Below are 21,301 nucleotides of genomic sequence, written 5' to 3' on the forward strand. Positions count from 1 at the left end.
CCTGCAATGTTGATTAACCTGCGAAGCTGTACCGTGTTACGTATGAACATAAGATCATGCAAAACGGACCACAACACAAAGGGTTAGTGTATGCCGGGCACCACGTAGTATTTGCCGAAGGGGATAGGGGGGATGACAAGGGAACCTATGAAGCTACGTCTGTAAGTCAACCGGCATCATGTCCTTGACCACTTTATTTTCTTTTTTTTTTCATTGAATGTGCGGCTTAATTTCATTGTGACCACTAACGCGCTGGTGCAATTCTATATTGTGTGTAATTATAGCTCTATGAAGCGCGGCGGGGCGGGAACGTCGCGGCACCTCGCTGATGAGCGCGGTAACCATGCAGTTCGCGATGCTAAAACCAGCCAATGGCCGCGTCTTCGCGCTTATGACGCGGTAAAAATTAAGCTTATGGCATCATATTTCGAGAGAAAAGCGAGCTATTTCAGCTGAATTTGAAACGAATTCAATTTACATGCCGCGTGCTGCCCTATAATGTTTGGATAACATGTTCAGAGCGCTGACTACCAATGGCGGGCATTTTCTGACCATGTTCTAAAAGTATTGCAGGGCCCCTGTAATCGCTTGAGAAGTCGCGCATGGTCGTATAAAACACTGTCAGCGTTTTCAATCCTTGATCTCATCGTGTCTGAGGCAACACTGATCATTCTTATTATATGCGTTCTTACGGTAAGTACCTTTTGTCCACAAAGCAATAGTTTCAGCTTTGAGAAGCAACATTTCTGTATTCTTGTAAGGAATGCAAAATGTGATGTCAGTTACAAATGGCATACAACTTCACGCAATACATAAAAAACAAATTGACTCAATGTTCGTAGAGAACGAAAGCACGTGCCATTCTGGGTCTTCTTGCATATCAAATTCCAAAGAATTCAAATATATATTGGGGCAGATACCCAACGACAAAGCTTATAAACAAAGACAAAGACGTTTCTGTAGCGCGCAGTGATTATTGTATGCTTGCGGGAGCGTTTCGGCGGAATTTTCGTGCATCACTTATCACAGCTCACGCACTTAGCGAGGGCTCAGTGTTTTCATATACGTTATCCTAGCGTCCGTTGCATGCTATAATGGAAATATCCATCACCCAGTCCCTCTGAGAAATACTGATTCGCTGATACGGATATATGTGGCATTTCACAGCAGAGCTGCTAGGGTCGAGGTTTGCCGTGTGTCCTAGATAGAAAATAATCATCATCATCAACCGGCACGCGCTCTCTTCGTTCTCTTCTTCATCGCATTCCTCTTATCCCTCTTCTGCTTCGCTCTCAGAACAGGTGCGCCGTTTTGTCCGGCGTGGGATGCAATAACTCTGATGTGCGAGAGAATGAGTACACATAGAGGGGAAGAGGTAGCGAAAAAGAAAGAAAGAGAAAAAACGATATAGAAAATAGATTCCTTACCGAAAACGTTTCTTGGCGAGGCGATATTCGAACCCGCGTTCTCAAGATTCAAAGTAGAACGTCGTAACCGCTCGGCTCTCTCGACACGCTAGCAGAGCATAGCACAGCCTTTTTCAGTATAGTACAGCATAGCAAGGGGGTGGGAAAGGGAAGTGAAGGTGAGGAGAATGGAAAGGCGGAGCGGAGAGCAAGTACAGAGAGAGAAAAAGAGAGAAATAGATATAAATAAAGAAAAGAAAGAGTGAAAAAGATAGAAGGGGAGACAACAACTTCTGAGGGAAAGAGAGAGAAAGACTCTAAAGATAGAAAAAACGGAATGACATAGAAATAAAAAGACCCAGAGAGAAAGAGATAGAAACAAACAGGTAAAAAAATATAGAAAAAGAGAGAGAACGTTCAGCCCCGTATAGCAGAGGCTAGCAATGGGTGGCAAAGACAGAGATGAGAGGGTGAAAGCCTAGCCAAGCCAGGACCAGCCAGGGGCCTGTCTGGAGGGTCAGTTGGGTTACTTTTTGGAGGGTCAGTTGGCATATTGAATATTAATAAAGCCACGGAAAGCGTAAAGAAATGATGTGCAGTATAAACATAAAGTATAAACATGAGACGTAAAAGAAAGTGTAATGTAATTGGAAGAAAAAAGAAAGCAATTGCTTGCACCATGGGAGCCAACACCCCACCTTGAAAGTATATGCGATTTCATGCCCGACCCATGTGGGACGTATATAAAGGGACGTTAAAGAAAACGGCCGCCGTATTTCTTTCTTATGCCCCGCCACGGTGCTCTATTTGTTATGGCGCTCGACTGTTGACCCGAAAATCGCGGGATCGAATCCCGGCCGTGGCGGCTGCATTTTCTATGGAGCCGAAAATGCTTGAGGGCCGCGTACTTAGATTTAGGTGCACGTTAAAGGACCCCAGGTGCTCGAAATTTCCGGAGCCCTCCATTACTGCGTCTCTCGTAATCATATCGTGATTTTGGGACGTTAAACCCCAGATATTATTCTTATTATTATTTCTTTCCTATACACTTATTCCGGTTCCCCGCCAACGTTGGCGTTCAAATAAGTTAATATGTTGTGCATTTTTCTGTTTTTCATCCCAATATTTTTCTTGAAGCAGCATACGTTTGTAGTGGACGGCGCTACAGTATCTTCAGATATATTGCAACCCTTATAGGCAGTGACACACACACATGCACCTGTAGCGCCATGTGTGTTCAAGTGTCTTACCTGTGTCCCCACTTATGCTCGCTAGTTTTATTGAAAGTGTTATTCACTTCTTATGACTGCAGTCTTAGTGACTGAGCAACGGTGCCGTCTGTGTAACGTTACAAAGGGATGTCCGCTTTAAAATGAGCATCTACGACGCACCCATGCATGAAACTGCAGGCGTCCTAACGACGCAGAACGAAGGTGATTGCCACACGCCCACTCAGGAATTATTACCTCGACACAGGGGGCCGTTTTCGAAAGATTGCTCTGGAGATTAAGGAATGCGTGTTGCACAGACGCACGCATTATTTTATAGCGAGCAGCAGGGACGGCTATGGTAGGCGAACGACGAAGAATTTTATGCAGTAGCGACGGGGCAGGTTTCCCCGAATATATCAGAAAGTGTGGTAATTACATCTTGTGATTAGGTGTAATGGTGAGTTATCTTTCGGTATGGCCTCTTTATTGCTTAAGCGTGACGATCCCCGTGAGCGTGTATTCGTGGGACAACTTGTGTGGGAAGTACGAGAAATGCAGCACTATGCAATTGAAAAAAAATGCCCCCACCTCCCCGAAGGGAATCCTGAGGAAATGCGAATGCATTTCTTGCGCCGAGAGTACACGGCGTAGTAATTTTAATGGCGTAAAGCTGGACACACATCGACGCGCTCAAGTGTGTCCCTTTTGGGCGCCTCTTTCAACGAACGCTTCCTACGTGCGTTCGTAATCACCTCAGGGATGTTGCCACCGCCTTCAATGCAGCACAAACGCGTTTAGAACGCGCTGTTTTCAGGCTGTGCCAAGGCAGCACAAACGGTACAAACGCGTTTCAAACGCACTGCATTGAGGCGGTGGCGCAGGGAGGAGAGAGAGCGAACAGCGAGAGAAGGAGCGGCGAAGCACTGCACCTACCCTCTCCTACACTCTCTCCACACACGCGGGAGCTCCGCCGAGCTCCCGCGATGCGAGCGCCCTCACACGCCAGAGCGCGCTCCTCCTCTCCACTCACTCTCCGTTACTCCGCCCGCACCACCTGCTCCGGTTGCTAGGGGCGAGGATAAGCGCGCGCGCCCGCAGCTGTTGCTATGGGAGAGAGAGTGAGAGCAAAGAGGCGCGCGGACAACGCCGGATGCCTGACATAGCCCGACTAAGAAATGCATTCGCATTTAAAAGGACACAACTTTGTTTTCAGTGGATACCAAGTCATTGCGGTATCTCCGGCGATGACCTCGCTGATGAAGCTGCCAGAAAAGCACACGTAGAGACAAACCTCGTTTCCATACCGTTATCCGTGGAGGATTGACGCGGCTCGGTACTTAGTTAGCTGGCGCAGAACATGACTCTGAAAAAGTGAAATACATCCCAGTTCACACACCATCGACAGTATTCTTTCGACCAATATCTACGACTGCGGCTACTACCTGGTCTATCCCGGGAGAAAAATACAGTGTTGTGCCGTCTGCGTCTGGGTGCAGCATTCACCAACGCCTACTCATTTAAGATCGAGATGGCCGACAACGCCCAGTACAGCGACCTGTGCCTTTGCTGAAACTACTGAGCACCTTTTGTGTTACTGCCCGAGTTACGCAAACGAGAGGCTTCCCCTCTGCACTGCTCTAAATCAACTGGACGCAAGCGTTTTCACTGTTGAGAAGATATTGGGACCATGGGGCTGCCCATCATAGTTCCGAAAGGCAACGAAAGCGCTGTTGCGTTTTCTCAAGGATATCCGGACTAATTCACCGTTGGTGATGTCAAACGCGGAACTGTTACGTCGGCTGAAAAGTAGAGAGGTGGGCGAGTTGGAACTGATGCACTTTGAAAACATTTCAGCGCGAACGGGACGGAGCACAAAGTCGTCTAAATAATGCTGGGTTCCCCGCGCATGTTCTTGTGTCAGCCTCGGCAAGATTAATCAAGAAGTGCAAATCCCGCCAAGTTGTAACCGGTGAACCAGACGATAAGCCCAGGAGATACGCTGTCATGCCTTACGTGCACCGACTGTCTCATCGTTTTAAGAAGATAGCAAAAAGTTTTGACGTCGATGTTCTTTTTTCGTCAAACTAAAAAAGTTGGTAAAGCTTGTGCTGTGATTGAAAACAAGGCTAGAGGAAGTTCGGGTGTGGGTTGCACGGTGAAGCATCACAACCCCCCTGTGTCATGCGCTGTTGGTGTGGTCTACAGGATCCCCCTCTCCTGCGGCAAGGTGTATATAGGCCAGTCGGGTAAATGTATCAACGAAAGATTCCGCCAGCACAATGGCACTTTAAGGGGAACGTCGACGTCACACCTTTCGACACATTGTAGGGCATGTGGTTGTAAACGGTTCTTCGACAACACTGTCATCTTGCACAAACATAGAGATGTAAGGGAACGGGAACTCGTGGAAGCGTACTTCATTAAAGATGCGGGAGATGATTGCGTATCTGAGCCGTCCGTTTGCCTTTTACATTGTGAACTACGTAAGCTTAATGAGTTCTTTGACTACAGGTAACTTTTGCGCATGCGTTGTTGGTTGTCAGGTGTTTGGATTTTTCTTTCAATAAACTTCAGTTGTTAGACAGCGCTCGTCTTGTGTCCTCTTCTTTGTGCTCCGTCCCGTTCGCGCTGAAAGGTTTTCAAAATGCGTCGGCTGAAAGAGTGACTTTTCTCTCCTCCTCTCTAAATTTTCTTCCCCCTCTCCTCTTCCCCCGTGCAGGGTAGCCTACCGGGCTCAACCCGGGTTAACCTCCCTGCCTTTATTTTATTCTTATTCTCACTCTCGTGTTTTTTCTTTCTTTTTTTTGGCATTTATTTTCTCTTTTTGCACACTTGACGGCTTCATGGGTTGACTTGTGACCCTGGCATAGCCCGTTGTTAAGCTCTTTTAACGCCATAGGCAACGAGGTCGGTGTCGGTGTCGTTGGTTGTAAGCAAAAAGTCGGCGTTGTCCGTAGGCGAAAATTGGAGATAGATGCAAACAAATAAATAGTAAAAATTTTTGGCCCGGGTGAGAATCGAACTCAGTCCTTCTGCGTGGTAAGCAGGTGTTCTACCACGGAGCCACGCCAGGGCTTGAAACTGCTTCGTATGTTAAGACGTTTATTGACGGCGAGATTGACGGCGACGATGCACAACGACAGAGCGCAGACTCGCAGACTCTCACGAGCACGAGCACGAGGGGCGTGCTCTCCGAGGATAGGCGAAGAGGGTGACCCACTAGGAGGCGCTTGAGAGGACGACCCATTAGAGCGTTCCAATGCTTCTCTACAATTACCCCGGGTACGAAAAGGGAGCCGCCTGGCGACCTAACAGCTGGTCACTATGAGCGGGTCATGGTAGGGCTTGAGGCGCTCCACGTTGACAATGTCGCGCCCTCGACGGCGCATGTCGGAAGATGGTTCAATAGGCTCAATCAGGTAGTTTACCGGGGATGTGCGTTCGACGACACGGTAGGGGCCTTCGTATTTTGGTAGTAGTTTGGAAGAGAGGCCAGTTGCAGTGGTAGGAACCGAGAGCCATACCAGCGCTCCAGGGAGGAACGTGGGTGCAGAAGTGTTGGTGGCACTGCGAATGCTCTTCTGCCGCTCTTGGTCCTGCGTAGTAAAGGTCCTGGCTAGCTCGCGACACTCCTCAGCAAGTCTGGCTGTGGCAGAAATAGGCGCACACTCCGATCGATCCGGCGTGTATGGAAGGATGGTGTCGATTGTGTGCGACGGGTGCCTGCCGTACAATAAGAAAAAGGGTGAGAAACCAGTGGTGCTTTGAGGGGCGGTATTGTAGGCGTAGGTGACGAAAGGCAGAATCGAATCCCAATTTGTGTGATCGGCGGCGACGTACATCGATAGCATGTCGCCGAGCGTGCGGTTAAAGCGTTCGGTGAGGCCATTCGTCTGCGGGTGGTAAGCAGTAGTTTTGCGGTGAACAACGTTGCACTCTTTGAGGATGGCTTCGACGACTTCCGACAGGAAGACACGGCCTCGATCACTGAGCAGCTCCTGGGGTGGACCGTGGCGCAGCATGAACCGGTGGAGCAGGAAGGAGGCTACATCGCGCGCTGTAGCCGCGGGGAGGGCGGCAGTTTCGGCGTATCGCGTAAGGTGGTCTACAGCGACGATGGCCCAGCGGTTACCAGCCGACGTCAGAGGAAGTGGCCCATACAAATCGATGCCAACGCGCCCAAACGGCCGGTCAGGGCAAGGTAAAGGCTGTAGACCTACTGGTGACTGGTGCGTTGAAGCTTTGCGGCGTTGACAATCGATGCAGGAGCGAACGAACTTCTGCACGTAGCGGTACATCCCTCGCCAAAAGTACCGTTGGCGAATGCGGTGGTATGTTTTCGATACCCCAGAGTGCGCACACTGCGGATCAGCGTGGAACGATTCGCATATGTCAGAACGGAGACTGCGGGGTATTACTAGTAGCCACTGGCGGCCGTCGGCGTTATAATTGCGTCGGTGAAGGAGGTCGTCGCGAATGGCGAAATGATGGGCTTGACGACGCAACGCGCGAGTGGATGGTGTTGCCGATGGATCAGTGAGCAAGTCTATCAGTGAAGCGATCCACTGATCCTTGCGCTGTTCGGTAGCGATGGTGTGAATGTCGATGGAAGAAACGGCATTGTGAGACATTGAGCTGTGGGTATTGTCGTCAGGCAAGGGGGAGCGCGAGAGTGCGTCGGCGTCAGCATGCTGGCGTCCGTTGCGGTACAGCACGCGGATGTCGTAGTCCTGTAGGCGAAGTGCCCAGCGGGCGAGGCGGCCTGATGGATCCTTCAATGATGACAGCCAGCATAGTGCATGGTGGTCGGTGATGACATCAAATGGGCGACCATACAAATAAGGTCGGAACTTCGTAAGGGCCCAGATAATCGCCAGGCATTCCTTTTCGGTGACGGTGTAATTAGTCTCGGCTTTGGTAAGCGTACGACTTGCATATGCCACGACATATTCAGGGAACCCTGGCTTGCGCTGCGCAAGGACAGCGCCAAGGCCAACACCGCTGGCGTCTGTGTGTACCTCTGTAGGGGCCGTAGGGTCGTAGTGGCGTAGTATGGGAGGCGACGTCAACAAACGACGGAGCTTCGCGAAAGCTTCGTCGCACTCTGACGACCACGAATTGAGCGGCCCATTACTTCCGAGGAGCTTCGTCAGCGGCGATATGATAGTCGCGAAGTTTCGAATGAAGCGCCGAAAGTAGGAACACAGTCCTACGAAACTGCGCAGTTCCTTGACGGACGTAGGTTGGGGAACTCGGTCACGGCCCGAAGCTTGGCTGGATCGGGGAGAATACCGTCCTTGGACACGACGTAACCGAGTATTGTCAACTCCCGTGCTGCAAATCGGCACTTCTTTAGATTCAGTTGCAGACCGGCCTCGCTCAAACGCGTCAAAACATGCCGCAGGCGTTGAAGATGCGTGGAGAAGTCCGGAGCGAAAACAACGACGTCGTCGAGGTAGCATAAGCATATGTGCCATTTCAGGTTGCGCAGAACGGTATCCATCATGCGCTCAAAGGTGGCGGGCGCATTACACAGCCCAAACGGCATGACGTTGAATTCGTACAAGCCGTCGGGCGTGACAAAGGCGGTCTTCGGTCGAGCGTCATCAGCCATGGGTACTTGCCAGTACCCTGAGCGCAAATCGAGAGATGAAAAGAATTCTGCGCCTTGCAGGCTGTCAATTGCGTCGTCTATTCGCGGTAGTGGATACACGTCCTTGCGAGTGATCTTGTTAAGTCGTCGGTAGTCCACACAGAACCGCACAGAACCGTCCTTCTTCGCCACAAGAACGACAGGAGACGCCCAGGGGCTGTTAGAAGGTCGAATAACATCGCGGCGAAGCATCTCGTCGACTTGCTCGTTGATTACACGGCGTTCTGTGGGAGATACGCGATATGGACGTTGCCGCAGTGGCGGCTGGGTGCCAGTGTCGATGCGATGCGTAACGGCGGACGTGCGGCCGAGAGAAGTTTGAGCGACATCGAAAGAAGAGCGAAATTCTTCCAACAGGCCCAGAAGCTGGGAACGCTGGACTGGCGTAAGGTTGTCAGCAATGGAGGAACCAAATACATCAGCGGGTGATGAACCAGACGTGGAAACAGCACCGAGCGTACTGGAACTGTGGCAGTGCATTTCATCTGGTTCGTCCATAACTTGTGCGTCTTCGAGGGGTTCCACGCTACCGAGACATTCCCCTTGCACCAACATGACACTGTACGGGAATGGATTGATAACAAAAATAGAGGTGCTGCCCTGAGTGACTTGCACGGTCGCGAAAGGCACCAGCAAGCCTTTCCTCGTGCAAACACGGTCAGATGGCGAGAGGAGTGCAACGGTGTCGGAAAGACTTGCGCAGTAGACTGACACCGCCGTTGACGAGTTTGCAGGCACCTTGGTGTCGTCTTTGACATGTACCTTGCCCGCAGCCGATGGATTGTCTGCCGGCGTCCAATCAGGGAACGGTGAGAGCTCTATTTCGGCTGGTGCGCAATGAATGACGGCGTCGTGGAGGGAGAGAAAATCCCATCCTAGGATGACGTCGTGAGAGCAGGCTGGAATTATGATCAATTCGACGGCGTACAGAGCATCCTGAATATAGACGCGGGCGGTGCACACCGCTGTAGGGTGAATACTTTGGGCGCTGGCTGTACGGAGGGAGAGACCGGAAAGTGGCGTCGTCACTTTTCGCAGTAATCGGCTAAGTTTGGCGTCCATGACGGATACGGCGGCTCCAGTGTCGATAAGGGCAGATGCGCGAACACCGTCCACAAACACGTCTATCACGTTCGATGGGCTTCGCTGAGGGCTTTCGCAGTTCGATAGCGTCGCAGCCCTTGCCTCGTGGACTGCGACGACTAGTTTTCCTGGTCACGTGAGACCGGACGTGGCCGCATGGGCGACAGTGAGCGACGTCGTGGAGACGGTGACCGGCGGGTAGATGTTGCGGCGTGGGACGTCGGTGACATAGGCGGCGCTTGGTCATAATAAGGTCGGCTTGATTGGCTGGGGAGGGCTGATGCGACCCGAGGCGGCTCCATGCGATTGCAGTAGCGTGCGACGTGACCGGCGCAACCGCACGCGAAGCAGATGGGGCGGTTGTCGGAAGTGCGCCAGCGGTTCGCGGGTCCCATCCATGTCGCAGAACGGGACGGACGAGACGGCTGCTGATATGAGGGCATTGTGGGCAGGAGTCGGGGCCTGGGGACGACGTCGACGTACGTAGGCGGCACAGGCGCGTCGAAGGCCTGGGGTCCGACGACAGCTTCGGCGTAACTTCGCGGTGCAGCCACAGTAATCGCTGGAGGCGGCCTGGCTACAGCTTGCGCGTAGCTTAGTGGCGCATGCACTGGAGGCGGTTGGTGGTATTCAGGAATGACCTCTGCGATTTCCTGCTGAATCGCTCGGCGGAGAGGAGGCAGGAGGGTAGTGGGCGGCTGGTCAACACGCTGCGGTGGAGCGAAAGCAGTAGAGAGATCTGGCGGGCAATTTCCTCACGCACGAACGACTTGATTTCGGCGAGCAAGGTGGAGTGGTCGGAAATGGCCGACAAGCCCGCGAGATCAGCATCGCGTGATGGCGGTCGACGGGTCATCAAGCGCTGCCGGCGCAGCTCCTCGTAACTTTGGCACAGCGTGATGACCTCTGCCACTGTGCGAGGGTTTTTGGCCAGCAGCATGGTGAAGGCATCGTCGTCGATGCCTTTCATAACATTCCTGATTCTCTCAGACTCCGGCATGCTCGCGTCGGCTTTTTTGCACAAGTCAAGGATGTCTTCAATGTAGCTCGTGAACGATTCACCGGCCTGCTGTGCCCGTTCACGCAACCGCTGTTCGGCTTGCAGCTTACGGACGGCAGGGCGGCCAAACACGTCGACGATGGCGGTCTTGAAATTGGACCACGTCGGGAAGTCGGATGCATGGTTGTTGTACCACATGCCTGCCACACCCGCGAGGTAGAAAACCAAGTTGCTCAGCTTGCCTGCTTCGTCCCATTTATTTGGGACACTCACCCGTTCGTAAATCGTGAGCCAGTCCTCCACGTCGGTGCCATCCGCGCCGGTGAAGACAGGAGGGTCACGGATGCGGGGGACACCGGGACAAGCGGTCGGAGCAGGAGGCGGCGTTTGCTGAGCGGCGTCTTGCGGCATGGTAGATGGCACGGTACGGGATCGAAGCTCCAGGGGCATCGAATGGAGACCGAAGTAGTGGTGACGGTACAGCACTCTCCACCACTTTGTTAAGACGTTTATTGACGGCGAGATTGACGGCGACGATGCACAACGACAGAGCGCAGACTCGCAGACTCTCACGAGCACGAGCACGAGGGGCGTGCTCTCCGAGGATAGGCGAAGAGGGTGACCCACTAGGAGGCGCTTGAGAGGACGACCCATTAGAGCGTTCCAATGCTTCTCTACACGTAAAAAAATGCGATAACAATGCGTTCCAGTGGTTGCAGTCTCCTTAGCGCATGTAACATTGCGTGGCAGAATCGTAGAATCGCACCTGGCGTTAAAACATGTTTGAAGTTTGAAGTTTGAAGTTTATTCATCATTGATGCATACATCTTTTTCCAGTGGTTTAATGGGAAGGGGTGGCGAAAAGGCAACTAAATGCCTGACAATGCGCCAATCCCCGCCCAGACCAAAACAACACTACACTCAGCATGTCTTTATAGCATGAACACAAATTCAATACAGCAAAAATACAATAGTTACAGATTTGTAAAAAAAAAAAAAAAAGAAGAGATACAGCGAAAATAAAGAGAGTGTAGAGGAAGAAAGGAAAAGAAATTCTGAGACACTTATACATGCACTCTTTACACACAAAAAAACCCTTTAATAATACAGTCGCACTTTTGCACAGTTATCAAGTGACAGGTCGCGAAGTGAACAGGACCGTGGCTGGCTTGTACAAATTTAAGGTGCATTACATTTCCTAGACAGCACACGAGATGCGCAATCTTACAAAGAGGAACAAAACAGACATATCATGTTTGAAGAGAGAGTAGATAAGCGTGTATCTTTTTTTTGAAAACTGTTGTCGAACGACTTTCGTTCACTATGCTGATAACCATGCTGTTTGAATTTAGAAATGAAGGAATGAGGTGTGCTAACTTTTGCCTGCCGTAGTTCGTCCTAATCCTCTCACTGTAATAGGTGGTTTTTCTAAAGCTATACGTTTGTAGTTTCCGGGAGTAAGCATCCTTAAATTGATCTGCGTTCGTTTTTATTTGATCATAGATAACTGCCGCGAGCTTTTTATAAAATACGTTTTCAAATTTTAGGATTCCATGCTTATGAAAAAGTGGAGCAGAAGGCGTTCGACGGGGAACATTTTCAATGATACGTAGCATTCTTTTTTGCAGTTTGTCAAGACCAATTTTATTTGTTTTGTTGTAGAGCCCCAGATTAACACGCAGTAATGCATGCGCGAATAAACCAGAGTGTAGTAAAGCTGCTTTGCCACCCAGAGAGGTAGTAAGCATCTTATTTTTCCAATTACACCAATGGACCGTGATACCTGGGTACGAAGTTTGTCAATATGATTGGACCAATTCAGCGTTTCGTGAAAGATGACGCCTAGGAACTTTTGAGTCTGAACACGCTCAATCAAAACTCCTCTAAATGCGAGCTGCGTATTACGGAAAATAGAACGGTTTCGCGGGTGAAAAATAATGTACTTTGTTTTCTTAATGTTTAATTCTAACTGATTTGTTTGCAACCATAGAGACACATTGTCAAGCCACAAGTTTGCTTGTTTTTCGAGATTAGACATGTCTTCACCGGAAAAAAAATACATTAGTATCGTCTGCGTACAATACAATGTCTGGTGTTAGAGGTACATTTACGATATCATTAATATAGAAGAGAAACAGGAGCGGTCCAAGTATGGAGCCCTGTGGGACGCCGTAGTTTATCTTGCCCATTTGAGACTTTGAGTGCTTCATATCTGTATATTGATATCGATTAGAAAGGTAACTTCTTATTAAATTAAGAGACGAGCCTCTTATACCGTATTCATTAAGTTTTTGTAGAAGAATTTCATGCTTAATAGAATCAAACGCTTTCTTAAAATCAAGAAATATTCCTATTGTGTGTAGTTTTTGCTCAAAGTTATGAATTATTTTATCTTTAATGGATAATAGGGCTTTTTCAGTAGACTTGTTCTTCTGGAACCCATACTGGTGTTCTGTTATAACTTTTTTTGAGCTACAAAAATTTGCAATTCGTATATATATGACACGTTCTACAATTTTTGAGAAAATGGGCAAAACAGAAATCGGCCTATAATTACTCATGTCATTTTCATCGCCACCTTTGTGAATGACAGATACCTTAGCTACTTTTAGTTTGTCCGGGAACGTTCCCGTGCTCAGGATAAGGTTGCAGATATGGGCAAAGGATGCGCTAATATGCTCTGAAACAGCTTTCAAAGGTTCAGCTTTTAGATCGTCAAAACCAACAGCAGTTATTAAAACCAGCTATTATTTAAATTTTTTATCAGTAAGGCTATTTCCGATTCATCCGTGGGAGTAAGGAAAATGGATTCTGGGATGCATGCTGTAGTACATGATTTGTAAGACTGGGCGGCACCACTTGAGGTATCGGAAGCTCCTGATCTCAAAAAATGGTCATTGAACATATTGGCAAGTACTGTACCGGAACAAGATCTGCCCTCTATTTGAAGTTCAGAAATATTCTTAGTATTTTTGCTTTGCAAAATATCGTTGACAGTGTTCCAAATGGCTTTTTGATCACCGAGTATATTTGCGAACTTATTTTCGTAGTAACTAATTCGCGCCTTTTTAATATCGGACGCTAGCTTATTTCTGACCTGCTTGAACTCAATGAAGTACTCTAAGCGTTTAGTTTTTATAATACAGTGAATAACTTATCTCTTTCTTTCATCCTTTTTTAGAAGTGTAGCATGAATCCATGGTTTTCTTGCCTTCTTGCTTTTTATATATGTAGCAATCGGAAAGGCTAGATCATAAAGCTCTGTTAATTTCGCTATAAATATATCGTAGGCGATCACAGGGTCAGTGTTATCGAAAATACAATTCCAGTTCGTTTCTGCAACAACTTTTCGGAAAACCTCAATGCTCTCTTGGTTAATTTTCCGATAATGGATAGGGTTTACTGGACTTCGTTTCTTTACTGCCCAGGTAAGAAATGCGAAAATTGGCAGATGATCGCTCACTCCAGGTGTCAGAACACCTGTGCAGATCTCATTTTTACAGTTCGTGAAGCATAAGTCCAATGCAGTTTCAGTAAATTGCGTCATTCTGGTAGCTATATGAATTGTGTTTTCGTAACCAAAGGAAAGCATTCGGTCAAGAAAGTTTTGTTTGTTGCTGCTTGAAGACAGCATATCTATGTTGAAATCTCCTGTAATAATTACGCGTGCGCCATTTTGTTCACAGTACTCAAGCCAATGGGTGGGTGGTTTAAAGGTGACCACCATTACAAAGCGTGCAGCTGCGTTCGTCCGAGTGGATCTTACGGACGCATAGTGGCTACTTTGTCAATTTGCAAAAGGAAGAATTATGGCGTAGTGGGCACTTAGCAACCCTACATGCAGTAGGCATTCTAGGATAGTTTGAGACGGCCAATGTTGCGCGCACAAACGCCCCTTTTCTTGCGGCACGATTCAAGGCGACGCACACAGGGCCCGATTACGCTCTCGCGCTCTATTGTTGGAGGCGAAGCTAAAGCGTTCTCCAAGTTTTACAGCGAAAGCTGTTATGTGATCACACAACGGCCGTTTTTGGCGCCGTGGTTGTCCACCGCCGCCGCCGCCGGTGTCCGTAACCGCTCTCGCGCGAAATAAGAATGGGACTCGAACCTGGGCCCTCTGCGTGGGAGCTTAGTATTCGACCACAGAGCCATGCTGGTGCTTGAAACTCTTTTGCCAGAAGACCCTATACAAGCTTCATTTCGGGAAGGAACCACATATGTAATATATCGTGGTAGAAGAGTTAAATAACAACCAGGCTTCACACAATCCGAACTGCGCAACAAGTGGGTTGTTGTATTCCTCCAACCCATTACAAAGGGCTCTGCCATAATTCTTCATCGTCATCAGTTAGAGCACCAACAAAGGGCACATAATGCCTTACAGGTGTTTAGCGGGTACCTTGGTTCTCCGCAGAATGACAAAAATGGTATAGTGGCTGCTTCCCTACTTCACAAAAATTATTATTTATAGCGTAGTGGTTTCCTCGCAAGTGGAATTGTATTGGTTGCAAAGAAAGCTCATAAGACACTCATGGTCCATTTCCTCAGGGTCTCAATAAAGTTCTTCCCCTCTCTCTGTTTCTGACGTTAACGTGTAATATATAGCGTGGTGGGAGAGTGAAATAACGACCGCGTGTCAGACAATGCGAATAACGTAACTAGTGGGTCGTTTAAAGCTTCTAATCCATTACAAAAAGCTCAGCCATAATAATTCATCGTCATCAGCCGTCGCATCAACAAAGTTCACATAATATCTTACAGACGTGCGTGTAGCTGGTACCTCTCTTCTCCGCAGAATGATGAATAATGGCGTAGTGGGTGCTTCCGAACTTCACAAAAATTATGATTTATGGCGTAGTGGGTTTCATGACGTACGCGACAGGTATTTGAGTTATTCATGTCATCACCAGTGAATCGTGTTCGTTATACACTCATCCTATGCTATGCAAATTGTGGTATATTACAACCTATGCAGACGACCCGAATAGATAGATAGATAGATAGATAGATAGATAGATAGATAGATAGATAGATAGATAGATAGATAGATAGATAGATAGATAGATAGATAGATAGATAGATAGATAGATAGATAGATAGATAGATAGATAGATAGATAGATAGATAGATAGATAGATAGATAGATAGATAGATAGATAGATAGATAGATAGATAGATAGATAGATAGATAGATAGATAGATAGATAGATAGATAGATAGATAGATAGATAGATAGATAGATAGATAGATAGATAGATAGATAGATAGATAGATAGATAGATAGAAACGCCCAAAGTGCCTGAGGTTCGCTAAGAAATTGATCATGGGTGTCTTTCTTTCTTTCTTTCTTTCTTTCTCTCTCTCTCTCTCTCTTTCTTTCTTTGTATGAAAGTGAATAAACAAAATAATGATTACCAAGCACGTGCATACTGTAATACCATAAAAACACAGATAAAAGAGAGGTAAATAAGTTTTACTGTTTAATTGGGAGAAAGAAACGTCCGCTAGTCATTTATCCCCCAGCGTGGGTTTGTGCCACGGATACAAGGATCTACTCTACTCTATACTCTACTCGACTCTACTTCACTCTATTTCAGGTAATATTCGCTCTATTAAGCAGATCGCGCTTTTATGATCACAAGGTTCAAGCCACCAGGCATTCAGAAACACATCTACAGTATCTAAAGCGCCTCATGAAAATGCTTCTGGTAAACAAAAAATTGCTGCTGCATAGCATTACGGGAAAATGTTGTGGTATATAAATTAAAGGCATATCTTGCGGTATTTCCTCCATACAGAACGGTTTAGGAGCATAATAAAACTTGGCACTTCAATATGGTCGAGAACATTAAGAGCCGAGGTGTTAACTGTTTTTACGCAAGACGGCTTTCAGCGTTGTGCGCAGCCAGTTCAAAGAACGGCGAGCCAGAGCACTCCAGCAGCTATTCATTGCCAAAGAAGCCTTCGCCGCATAGCTTATTTTCTTCTCTACGCAGCGTGGCATCTCAGCCGCTACAAACCTTGGTGTTTAAATTACGAGGTTTGGATTAAGACTGTCGCCGGCCACAAGAGCCAGTGAGCCATCATCAATCGGACCCGCTGCTCTTGAAACGTGTTATTCAGGGCGTCTCCATGGTAACCTCGTAGCGTTGTTCTCGTGGTACCGAGATTTTATGCTTCGAGGAAGCTGGCAACTTAATTGGGTTTCCATCGAGTGCTAGTGCGCCCGACAGCGATTGACTAACTAAATAAAAATGTTAAAAAAAAGCTAGTTGTACAGGGATTTCAACTGTCCTGAAAAGCCACGCAACGCTGACTATCAGGAACAGACGTGTGAGGCAGTGTTGCCTTAATTTTGCTTGTTTCTCACTGGGGCACGGCTTGAGAAATTGTGGTAACGCCACTAGGCAGTGCATCGGCTTCTAGAAGGAAAATTTTGGTCGTTAGCGATAGCTGTAATCGGACTTGCTAACGGCGTTACTGTGGCTCACTTGTAGCTTATCAAATATGTGGTGTAATCTTGGGAGCAAGGTTTTAGGACAATATATTATTTGGTTTAGTAGTTATTTGTGCTCATATTCGGACAGACTGAGTTGACGCTAATCTCGCAAGTGAGATTTGTCACATAAGTGCAGGAGGCACTCCAGAATGAGGTGTCGAGACACATAACTCCATATACAGGGCGTTCCAGCTATCACGCAGCACGATCTAAAAAAAAAAAAAGGAACGTCCTTACGCGTAGCACACGTAGTGCATATTGTTCCAAGTATACTGTAGTAGCCATTACAAATCGTTTCGTTAATTAGGTTAAGTTAATTAGTACTAATTATATTTTTAAATCAACAAGTGATCACCTAATCATTAACATGCCAATGAGGCATATGGAAACATGTTTAAATGACATCTAACTGCGCTTTCTTGCAGAACGTACTAATTGCGTGCTCGCTATCTTTCTTTTTTCTAATGAAGAAAACCCGCGAAATCTGAAAAGTGACACGTGTCTAGAATGCAGCGCTCTTCAGGAAGCAGCGCCCTCAAACAGAGTCACTGTGAGGTAGCAAGTCAAGAAAAGTGTAATGAATCACCCTTTCTACACTCAGCCGAAGAAACGCGCCGCTCTGGTCTTGAGTCAGCCATAATCTGAACAGTGCTTCGGCCGCGTTATTGATGACAGTCGGCCGTGAGGTACGGATAATGATAGTGGTGTACAATCGAGTGCAAGGAATACCTGCAAAACTGCGACGCATGTTGATGGCGCTCGTCTTGTGTACCCGTGCCAAAGTGCGGAACGCCGTCTCTGGCAACCGACAAAAGGAAAAGCGGTTGCTAGCAGTAAGCTGATTTGAGGGTGCTGCTTTCTTTTGTAGGTGGGAGCGTAGTCACGTGTTATTTTTCATATTGCGCGCACTTTCTTTATCAGCCGAAAAAATGAGCACTTAATCAGTACGTTGCCTGAAATAACGCAGTTAGATGTCATTTGAACGTGCCTACATATGCTTCACTGACACTTTAATTATTAGGTAAGTACTTGTCGAGTTAGAAACATAATTAGGACCAATCAGCTAAACCACAATAATGAAAAAATTAGCAGTGACTACTACAGTATACTGGGAATAATATGCGTGAGGTGTGCTTCGCGTAACGACGTTCCTATTTTTTTAAATCGTGCTGCGTGATAGTTGGGACGCTCTGGATACTTAGACACACATACAACGCAACGTTTAGAGAGACAGCTCTTTCATCGCTGTATGCAGTGTTCTAGTAATAAAAAATGCAAACGCATACAGTTAAACAGGGTGGTTGACGGTAGACAAGCCCCGAAACATGGTTTCCGCGCTTTGTTTTATAAAACCAAAAAATTGGAGCAACTACGCACTAGCGGTGCGAATACTGAGGAAGCTGTGGAGCTGGTGGCGTTGCCCTCCTCCTTTCCCTCCTCCTCACATTCACTTTCCTTTCCCTCCCCTTGCTATATTGTACTGTACATGGCTAGGGTAAGCACTACAAAGCCTTTTCTAGTTTTTGAGTTATTGATCGATTATTCCTTGACTATCGATTGGTTATAACACAAGGTATCGGTCATGCATTTGGGTCAGCCAAGCGTGTTCTAAAATTTATTGGTTAATGATCGATTGTCGATTAGCTATTGATGAGCTATCGATTGGCTATCACTAGGTTTTGGCCAAGTTTTTGAGCCATGCTAAGCACAAACAAGCATTTCGTAGAATTTACCTGTTATTGATTTATTATCGATTAGCTAATGATTGGTTATCGATTGGCTATCACTAGGCATCGATGGCTATGCTAGGTGCTGCTTGGCACATATTCGCTTTCTGTGGCACATACCCGCCAAACACAGGCCGAGTTTTTGCGAACGCTGCACTGACCAACGGTGAGCCTAAAACAGCTCCAGTGTTAAAACAACAATGGGCGAGAGGTGCACTCGCAGAGAGACATCAAGTACTTCGGCTGCCGCTGCGGAGGCTCGTATGCTTTAGGACATAAAATCCCAACAGGGATTATTATTATCGCGATCAGGGCGGATCCGGATTAGATTACATGACTGTGATAAAACATTATCGCCACTGCATGATGTAAACTAACGCCGTTTGGCGCAGACGTCTGCCAAATCGCGATCTGTGAGTCAGATTGAGATGCGCAGTTCGCGGATGTCTTGATGCCGATGGAGCCTTGTCGCGATTAAGGGTGACCGTGTAGCAGCACCTGATACGGATCGAGCCTAATGCGGGACGGCCCCTTTCGCGTTCAACAGTGCCCGTGTGACGCCGGTGACGCGGAGACGAAGCGCACTCAAAAAAGCTTAGTGATACCTGGCAAACACTAACCCTTTGTGAAGTGGTCAGTTTTGCATGATCCTACGTGCTGATTTGACACGATACAGCTCCGCTGGTCACCCGCCTTCATAGGGTGGAGGCGCCTAACTTATTTCATCAGTGACACTCTCTTTCTCATTACCCACTGATGGCCCCGCGCCTCTAGCTTTATTACCCAAAAGTAGGATGCGTCCCAAGAAAGCATTTTGGCTATATATATGCCGTGATAGTTCGTGTTCGGAAGCGTTAGCAATAAGGATGTACAAGAAAACCAACAAATATTCATTGCTATGCTTTATGCTCAGGTTGCCCGGAACACCTATGATATGTACAGCTACAAGTTACCGTTTAACATGTGCAAGCACTGAAGTTATTCAAGACAGTGTACTCGAGCGCTGTGTGTATGTATTTGGCTCCATTGACAAGTGTTGCAGGGCAAGTGTTCATTGTCGCATACATACTACAAAGCACTCTTCAGTCAGTTATAATTTAATAATCACAAATGCAGTTTCGCCGCATGAGCGAAGCAATGATTGCAGTAGCCACAATTTTGAATGTCGCAGGAAGAACGGCAAGCAGCTCAAAACTTGCAGAGTGCCGCTCAAGCACAAAGCACGCACGAAAAGAACACACTCAGGACGAGCGCGAACTAACAACTGTCACAGCGCGACATCTGCAAGTGTGTATATATATATATATATATATATATATATATATATATATATATATTGTAAAGGAACGACACAGAGACAGCACTGTTGCTGCGGGCAGGCTGTTCTATTTCGTTGTCGTCTTCTTCTCCTTCGCCCTCGTTTCCCGAGCTTCCGTGCCACTCTTCGTCACTACACTCGGCCACGCTGCAACTGGTTTATTCCTCCCAGAAAAGCGCATAAGACAACGTCACGTTTGTCGACGGACACAGTTCTTCATTCGCGACACATGCACAGCAAAGTTATTTCGTTTTCTCTTGTCCGTGCGTGCATCAGAAGCCGTGGATCGTACTCGCCACGTGTTCTCTCCTAAGCGCTCGGAAATAATGAACGGGCCTTCGTACTTTGGGCGCAGTTTGTCTGAAGATGATGGAGCACCTCGCTGTAGCCACACCTCCTCGCCTATACTATATTTCGGCGCCGGACGGTGGCGTCGGTCGTAGTACCGCTTTTGCGCCTGTTGAGCCTGTGCAATCTTCCTGCGTGCCTCCATACGGATATCGCGACAAAGTGTCTGGCGTGCAACGGAACTCCGAACTTTGACGGGAGTGTCCATACCGAATGTAGCATTCAGTTGCGGGAGCTGCCCGTAGACAATCTCGTAGGGGCAACTTCCTGCAGGGCTGTGTGCCGCCGTGTTCACTGCGTATGCAGCCGCTTGGAGATGGTCATCCCAGTCGGCTTCCCCTCGTTTGTGATTCTTACAGTACGGTGCGAGTCGAGCCTGGATAGTCTGGTTCGAGCTTTCCGTCAGTCCGTTCGCCTGTGGATGGTATGCCGACGCGAAGTGATGCTCAACTCCTACTTGCTGTAGATAAGTGCGGAGCTCGCGACTGAGGAAGGTGGTCGACCGGTCGGAAATCAACTTCTTAGGAAGGCCCTGTCGCTATTCGAAGCGCTCTCGCAAGAATCGGATGACGTAGCTAGCAGCAAGCGAAGGCACGGCCGCGACCTCTAGAAACTTGGACAAGTGATCCACAGCGAGTATGATATAACGATTACCCGCTGCCGTCATTGGCCTCCGGGACGTCGTTTCTCTTGTTGACACACCTCGCAACTGGCAACATACGAACGCACACTTTTAAACATTTTCGGCCACCAAAATCGTTCTTGTGCCTTGCATAAGGTGGCTCGATAGCCGACATAGCCTCTTTCTGGGCTGTCATGGATGGCACGTAATATGCTCGACCGTAAGGAGTCAGGAATAACCAGGAGATGACGCTCGTCACTCTTATCGGCCCAGTGACGACGATACAACGTACCATCAAGTAAGACAGACTTGGCATTGTGTGCTGTATCCTCAATGGAGTCTATAACGAATACGAGACCTTCATCGCCGCGTTGGGCCGTCGTCACGTCTTGTTGAGAAAACATGATCCAGCTTTCTGGATTCCGTAGGGAGGA

The sequence above is a fragment of the Rhipicephalus sanguineus genome, chromosome 5 (genome assembly GCF_013339695.2).
Source record: "Rhipicephalus sanguineus isolate Rsan-2018 chromosome 5, BIME_Rsan_1.4, whole genome shotgun sequence".
NCBI lineage: Eukaryota > Metazoa > Arthropoda > Arachnida > Ixodida > Ixodidae > Rhipicephalus > Rhipicephalus sanguineus.